This window comes from Micrasema longulum, unplaced genomic scaffold, assembly GCF_059751315.1.
Source record: "Micrasema longulum isolate JH-2025_06_02 unplaced genomic scaffold, ASM5975131v1 h1tg001689l, whole genome shotgun sequence".
In the NCBI taxonomy this organism is placed as follows: domain Eukaryota; kingdom Metazoa; phylum Arthropoda; class Insecta; order Trichoptera; family Brachycentridae; genus Micrasema; species Micrasema longulum.
The window spans coordinates 269,056-275,438 of NW_028278867.1; the positions used below are offsets into that span (position 1 = coordinate 269,056).

The 6,383-nt window shown below is 32.4% G+C and overlaps 1 pseudogene across 1 annotated transcript in view; it reads left to right on the plus strand.

Moving 5' to 3' along the window:
- The window catches only part of LOC148274311 (glutamate receptor 1 pseudogene), a 193,391-nt pseudogene extending 192,014 nt beyond the window's left edge, over positions 1 to 1,377 (plus strand). The window contains exon 2 of the transcript XR_015824327.1: positions 1,208 to 1,377. The product of XR_015824327.1 is annotated as a glutamate receptor 1 pseudogene (transcript). The remainder of the gene's footprint in view (positions 1 to 1,207) is intronic.
- The last annotated feature ends 5,006 nt before the right edge of the window (positions 1,378 to 6,383 follow it).

Below are 6,383 nucleotides of genomic sequence, written 5' to 3' on the forward strand. Positions count from 1 at the left end.
TTTCGTAAAATTGACAAATTACCCTAATCTGATTCTTGGAGCTTGGTTGTTGTTAAATTTGATACACCGTTTACTTTATTTTAAAAAGTCAACTCATTTGCAGGCGTCTGATGCCAAAAGCCAGAATGAAAAAGCCGGAACACATTTTCAATGAAATTCATTGACAAATAAACTTGTACCATTATAATTCTATGTTCACTCCCTTGTTTGAGCATATTTTGTAAACAAACAGTCTAAAGTCTTCAAAGCTAAGGAACATACAAATAAAACCTTTGCCACAGCTGAATATTTTTGTAATAGTATTTAAAGCGATAGATACTTGCGTATAGAAAGCAAAGTACAGATTTACAAGACATATCAGGTTAATCATGACATATGGGAAAATAAAAGACCGACACAACCAGGACAAAGAATCTGGTTAGAACATTGGAGATGAAAACTTTAAGGGCAATCACAGAATGCTTAGAGATTAAATTCGTGATGAAGAAATAAGGCAGACCTGAGGAACTGGAGATGTTGTGCAATAGAGCAAAGCAAGAAAAAGATTATGGAAAGATAATAAAAGCAGAATAAACAATTTAAAAATCCCTTGGTTCGCAGCCAGTAAAAATCATCTTGTTTTAATTTTCCTGGAAGACACCTAAAAGAAGAAGTGACAGTGGGATATCGTCGACCCAAAAGTAGCAGCCTGCTGCCAGAACAAATCAACAAATCTAGAAGAGAGAAAGGAAAATAAAAATTAACATTATCTATTCCTCTATTGGCGGCCAGCTTCTGTGTATCCTATCAAGCCAGGTTTGCGTCTCTTTGCTCTAACACAAACTGCTGACGAACAATCATCTAGTCAGTGGGCGTCCAGAATGTTGAAAACCTGACACTTTGTTAAGTAAGTGGTCGTGGTTAAGGCTCTTAGGACGCATCCGCAGTGCTTATATGTCCAAGCCAACCATATCGTCTCCGTTTGTTACTAGAAGCTGATTCGAATGATCTTTTTTTCTGTATTAGAAATATAGTCATTTATATGTTGTTTACTTTACAGACAATTGGAGGCCTCAAGTGTTAAGATAAAAGTGTATTTAGATAAGGTGTCTTTGTTATATCAGTGCAGTATTTTATGCTCCATCGGTTGCCAATAATGGAATAACGATGATAAACACTTTGAAAGTTCGATTTATGATATTAATATATATTTATTTATTGTTTACAGGTGCGATTTTTGAACAAGGCACAGATGAAGTGCAGTCAGCTTTTCGATTCGCCATGCAGAACCACAATCAGAATATCTCCAATAGAAAGTTTGAACTCCAAGCCTACGTTGACGTTATCAACACTGCCGATGCTTTTAAGCTATCCAGACTGAGTAAGTACAATTCATGATATTTTGTTTTTTTTTGTTTTAGTTAATTATAGTACCTCATTCTTGTGGATAAAAGAATAAATGTTTTTACTTGTTACTAACTATAAATATTTAAAATGACGTTTGATTTTTCGATAATCAGTCTCACTAGGTAAACCTGTATCGGAGCGAGAATATCTATTTTTTTATATCTATGAACATTTTAAGAACGCAATATTTAAAATATACCCATTTTTTTGTAGACAAGACTGGATTTCACTCCTTTTCATAACTTTTAACACGTTTGATTATTTTAATTTTGCATAAAGACAATCCAAATTTAATTAGTTGCATGATCACAATTTTGTGTAGGTAATTTTTAATATTGTAGGTACTATCTTAATAATAATAATGTTTGGATAATTTATATAGCGCCATTTTTGTGAAAATCACCCCAAGGGCGCTGATAAGGTAAACAAACTGAAAATATTAATTTTTTAACAATTCAAAAATATTATTTGCTGACTTTCATGAAAAATGAATTATTTTTTTCATTTTTCTACCAGGGCTTTGTAAATTATTCTTACTCGTATTGACATACTGTAAAGGTACTGTTAACAAGCAATGCTATAAATTAATTTATTCATAGTCCTTTCTTCATCATTTTTCCAACTCCATTGTCACTATAATATGAAAAAGGTTTAAGAAAAACCTTTAAAAAATAATAAATTTATTTAAATTATAACCCAACATCCCAAGTGAAGTAGTAGAGATAGTACTTTAATTAGTGTGAGTAAAATTAACATTGTCACGGGCTCCATATTTAAGGCCTTCTGTATTTCATGATTCCCCGGTGGCTGGCTAGGTCCGAAGGGCGGGGGTAGAAAATTGTGTTCAGCCCTTAAAATTAATTGGCGTACTGCGACCTGTGTACGAAACATAATTTTCCTACGGCTAACCGGATGAAATTGGCAGGAAAATCAAGAAAAGCCCGAAAAATCTGGAATAACACCAAAATTTGAATATAAATGGATCTTTTCGACATTTGTTTTTTTGGATTTTACACTGTAAACCCAAGTTCTTTATTTTTACTTTGTTCTTATCTAAAGAGAGATTATAATATTTATTTTTGTGACGGTGCACTACCATGTGTAGAACGTAAGGATCTACATATTAAATACTATGAAACTTCAATTGTTGGATAAGAAACATTTTTCTGAAGTTTTTTTAAATCTCGACATTTTACAAATTGGTATAGCGGTTTAGCTACTAGAAAATTAAGCTGATCATCTATACTGACTTGTATAACAAGCAATAGCAATAGGAGTAATGTACTATGATTAATTTATATATTATTAAAAGGGAAAAAAATATTATGGACTTCTCGATTAATCTATAAAAAATAAAAATGTGAAAAGGATGGTAATTTTTTATATTTTTATAATGATTACCAGGTTTTATGTTCTATAAACCTTTTCAGTCCGGTGTTTATTTATTTATTTAAAACTTTAAGTTTAAAAAATAAGTACTTTGGTGGACTAATTGCTCAAAGCAATATCTTCTAGCCAATTAAAAAACAGACTGGTCAAAGGAAGAGATGGTCAAAATTTGGACTAAAAAACCATTAATATATATCAAAAGGTACATATATAAAAAAAACAAATAGATTTAACATAACAGCTGATTTTAATTGGGAGATGACGCTTGCATATACATATTTTTTTTAAAAGTTAATTATATTTTACATATTAAATGATGAGAAATGTGGAATCAGATTATGAGTTTTGAGAGGAGTAAGAAGTGGGAAACCATAAAAAGAAAAAGGAATAAAAATATGCATTTTTTTTTCAAAAAACAGAAAAATTCAGTGAGCTCAGGATTCTGAGGATATAAATTAATTTTTCAGGCAATTCCCAAAAATGGCTAGAGAAGGTGCATTTTTTATGAAGTAGTAGCTCATTCCAAAGTCTAGCAGCTTGAACAATGTATTTATTAAAATGTACTCAACTTTTAACCGAAATTCAAAAGGGATGAAATTATTTTTTAATTACTCGAATCGCTAAGTACGTTTCTATTTTTTTGCATACGTTGGTTATCATAATACACAAAAATGTTCGTTTGTATCTTTCATATCTGACTTCTGGCTTGTTTGTTTGTTTTGGAGCGAATTCCTGTCGTCCTTATAAAAAACATATTTTAGTAAAATATATATTTTTTTTTTAATAAACATATTTTATAACGTAATAACACACTTTCAATAAATATTGTTGGTTGATTATCAGTTTTATCATTTTTTTAATCAAAAATAAATCTTAAATAATTGCTAAAGAATAAAAGATAAAAAAACATTGAGTATTTCTGTCAATGTCATAAGGTCATAAGCCCTGTAGATGCCTAGACTTCTATATTACCTTCTCTTAAATGTTCTTCATCTCTGTTGTAATATTTTAATATAAACAGCTCCCCAGGGAGTTGAATCCAGTCCTAGTCTACAAAAATTTGGACAAACTCAAAATATTACTGAATGATTTCCTTAATAAATAAATAATATTGGCCATCAAAAATTTCATACTGAAATCGAATAGGAATATTTATCAAAAATTAAGTCGCATGGCATCAGGATTTGTGTGCACCTTATTTAAATTATTCAATAATAAAAAAAATGAATAAATAATAGACTTACGAAATCGTCATATTTTTTTCGGTAATTATATTTAATGGTATTTTTTTTTCAGTGACTCTAAAAATTCTGTTCTTTAAAAATATTTTTAGCAGCGGTACTGTGACGTCATGTTATATAAAGCAAAAGACGGAATATTCTGAAATTCAGACATTCGAAGAAAAAACACAGAGACATGCTGTTTACTATTTTTTTTTCACAATTCATAAATAAAATATTTAGGCCTGTTATAGCAAAATAATTTTAAAATCATTAAAAGGCTAGTCATTTAATTAGCGTGCACTCCTGCTGACTGCCAATAACCGACTGATGAACGAATGAGAAAAACGCAGATTACTAATATTTTACTCATCTTATGCACGGTACATCGATCGTGCTGTATGAATGCCCTTGTCTCTTTCACAAAAGCGTAGCCATGGAACAACGTATCCGTCTTTCTTGCTGTAATTATTCTACACACAGCAAGGATAAATATGTATTTGTATTAAAATCTTGCATGTTTACACATACTCTGAATCCGGTGGAAAAAATGTGCATTTAAAGATAGCAAAAAACACAAATCATCCACGAAAAAAAAAGACAAATATTTCAAGTCTTGTATCCTATGTAGACTCGTGTTACATCACAGTCACACAATAGTTAAAACAGCGTTTTATATTACTCGTATAATACCTTGTTCTCGACCATCAACAGCAATATCTCAATCGAGTGACCAGCTATATTTTTTCTACAGCGCCCCATGATATTTTTGCCTTCAGCAATATTTCACCCAAACTTTGGCCAGACCGAGAAGTCCATGTAACTATACTTTTCTCCAACAATATAAACTGTCTACATGTTCAGTTCATTGAATCAATTTTAATGGGCAATAACGGGTACAAAAAGCTTGTTTTCACGTCCAGAGAGAATATAAATCATCTTGTTGAGCGGCCAGAAACTACTTGATTTCAAATTTCTTTTAACGCTTTTTTTTAGATTCTAAATCACCCTTACTCCGGTATAGTAAGGTTGTCGTGACGGAATAGTGGGAATAAATTGTACACTTCAATATTGGAATTCCGAGAACATATTTAAGAGCTTGGCAACACAGACCATTTGTTTTTGCAGAATGCCGGACAAGTTTACCGTTGTTGATGCTTGGGGGAGAATTATTGGTCCGTTAAACAGCCTACCGAGATAGGTGGATCTTTTCCATGCTAGGATGTGAATCGTGATACCACACATGAGCCCAAAAACAACTCAATATTTAGTTTTGAGAATAGGGGCCTCGAAGGAATATAGAAATAAGATAACGGACATAGCCGTTTACGGTGTGGCTGGCTGTGTCTCCTGAGAGCTATAACCACGCTTTTGTACTTAACAAGGCATCAGCCATTAACGCATAGTAAATTTAATCAAAATCGTCATTCAATTCGTTTCCTGTATACGCATGTAAATAATACAGCTTGCCCAAGACATACCGCACACAGCATCTGGAGACATGTTTCCTTGGCGGTGGCCACTTATTCGAAAAAAAAAGCTGCCTGAAAGAAGTCTCCGTAATCTGGTAGCCTTAGCATCGTCAAAGTATACGCTTTATAAATTTGTGGGGAAAAAGGAAGCGAATTATTAATCTAATGGGATTAAATTGATTGGATATGATCAAACCGCCGAAATGATTGCAAAAATTTTTAAAAGCCGTGAAATTATTTTTTGAGGCTATCAGATCTGAATATCAGACAGAACCTATAAAAGGGCCACGTATACTAGCGAGAAGCTCCATTCGGTGATCATAGAAACGGAGAAAGGGAGATGTAATATATATCAGAAATACAGAATACAGTTATCATAAAATGATCAGTTAACGCTTTCGGTGCCAATTAGACACTAAACCAACGATTCAGTCCAAAAAAACCTTTTTACTCCGCTCAAGGGGATGAAAAATACAATTTTGTGTGTGGAATGGAACCAGAATGTTGAAGGAGAGTTTTTAACTTAAATTAAGTAGAGATAAGCCCACCTCGTAATAAAGTAGTTGGCGCATTCGCCTACCAAGGTTGACGTCTTTGGTTTCTGGGCCCCGATTACAATGGGAAGTTAACAGAGTTATTTTTTACTATCTGTAAAGAAATACACAATGTTTGTCTACGAAGATGAGTATATTTGGATGAGCATTTAAAGTATCTTGGTCAGTTATCTATGATTGAACATATTTAGAAGAAAAAATTGTACGTTTATTCTGATTTTCATACAAAAAAAAACGTAATTTTACTTATGAAGATAATTAATTTTGGCGACTGACGCGAAAGGCTGATCACCTTAAATTCAAGAAACAAATAATGGAGATACGGTGCACTTAGTGTACCAATGCAGTGCCCTATGCATCGT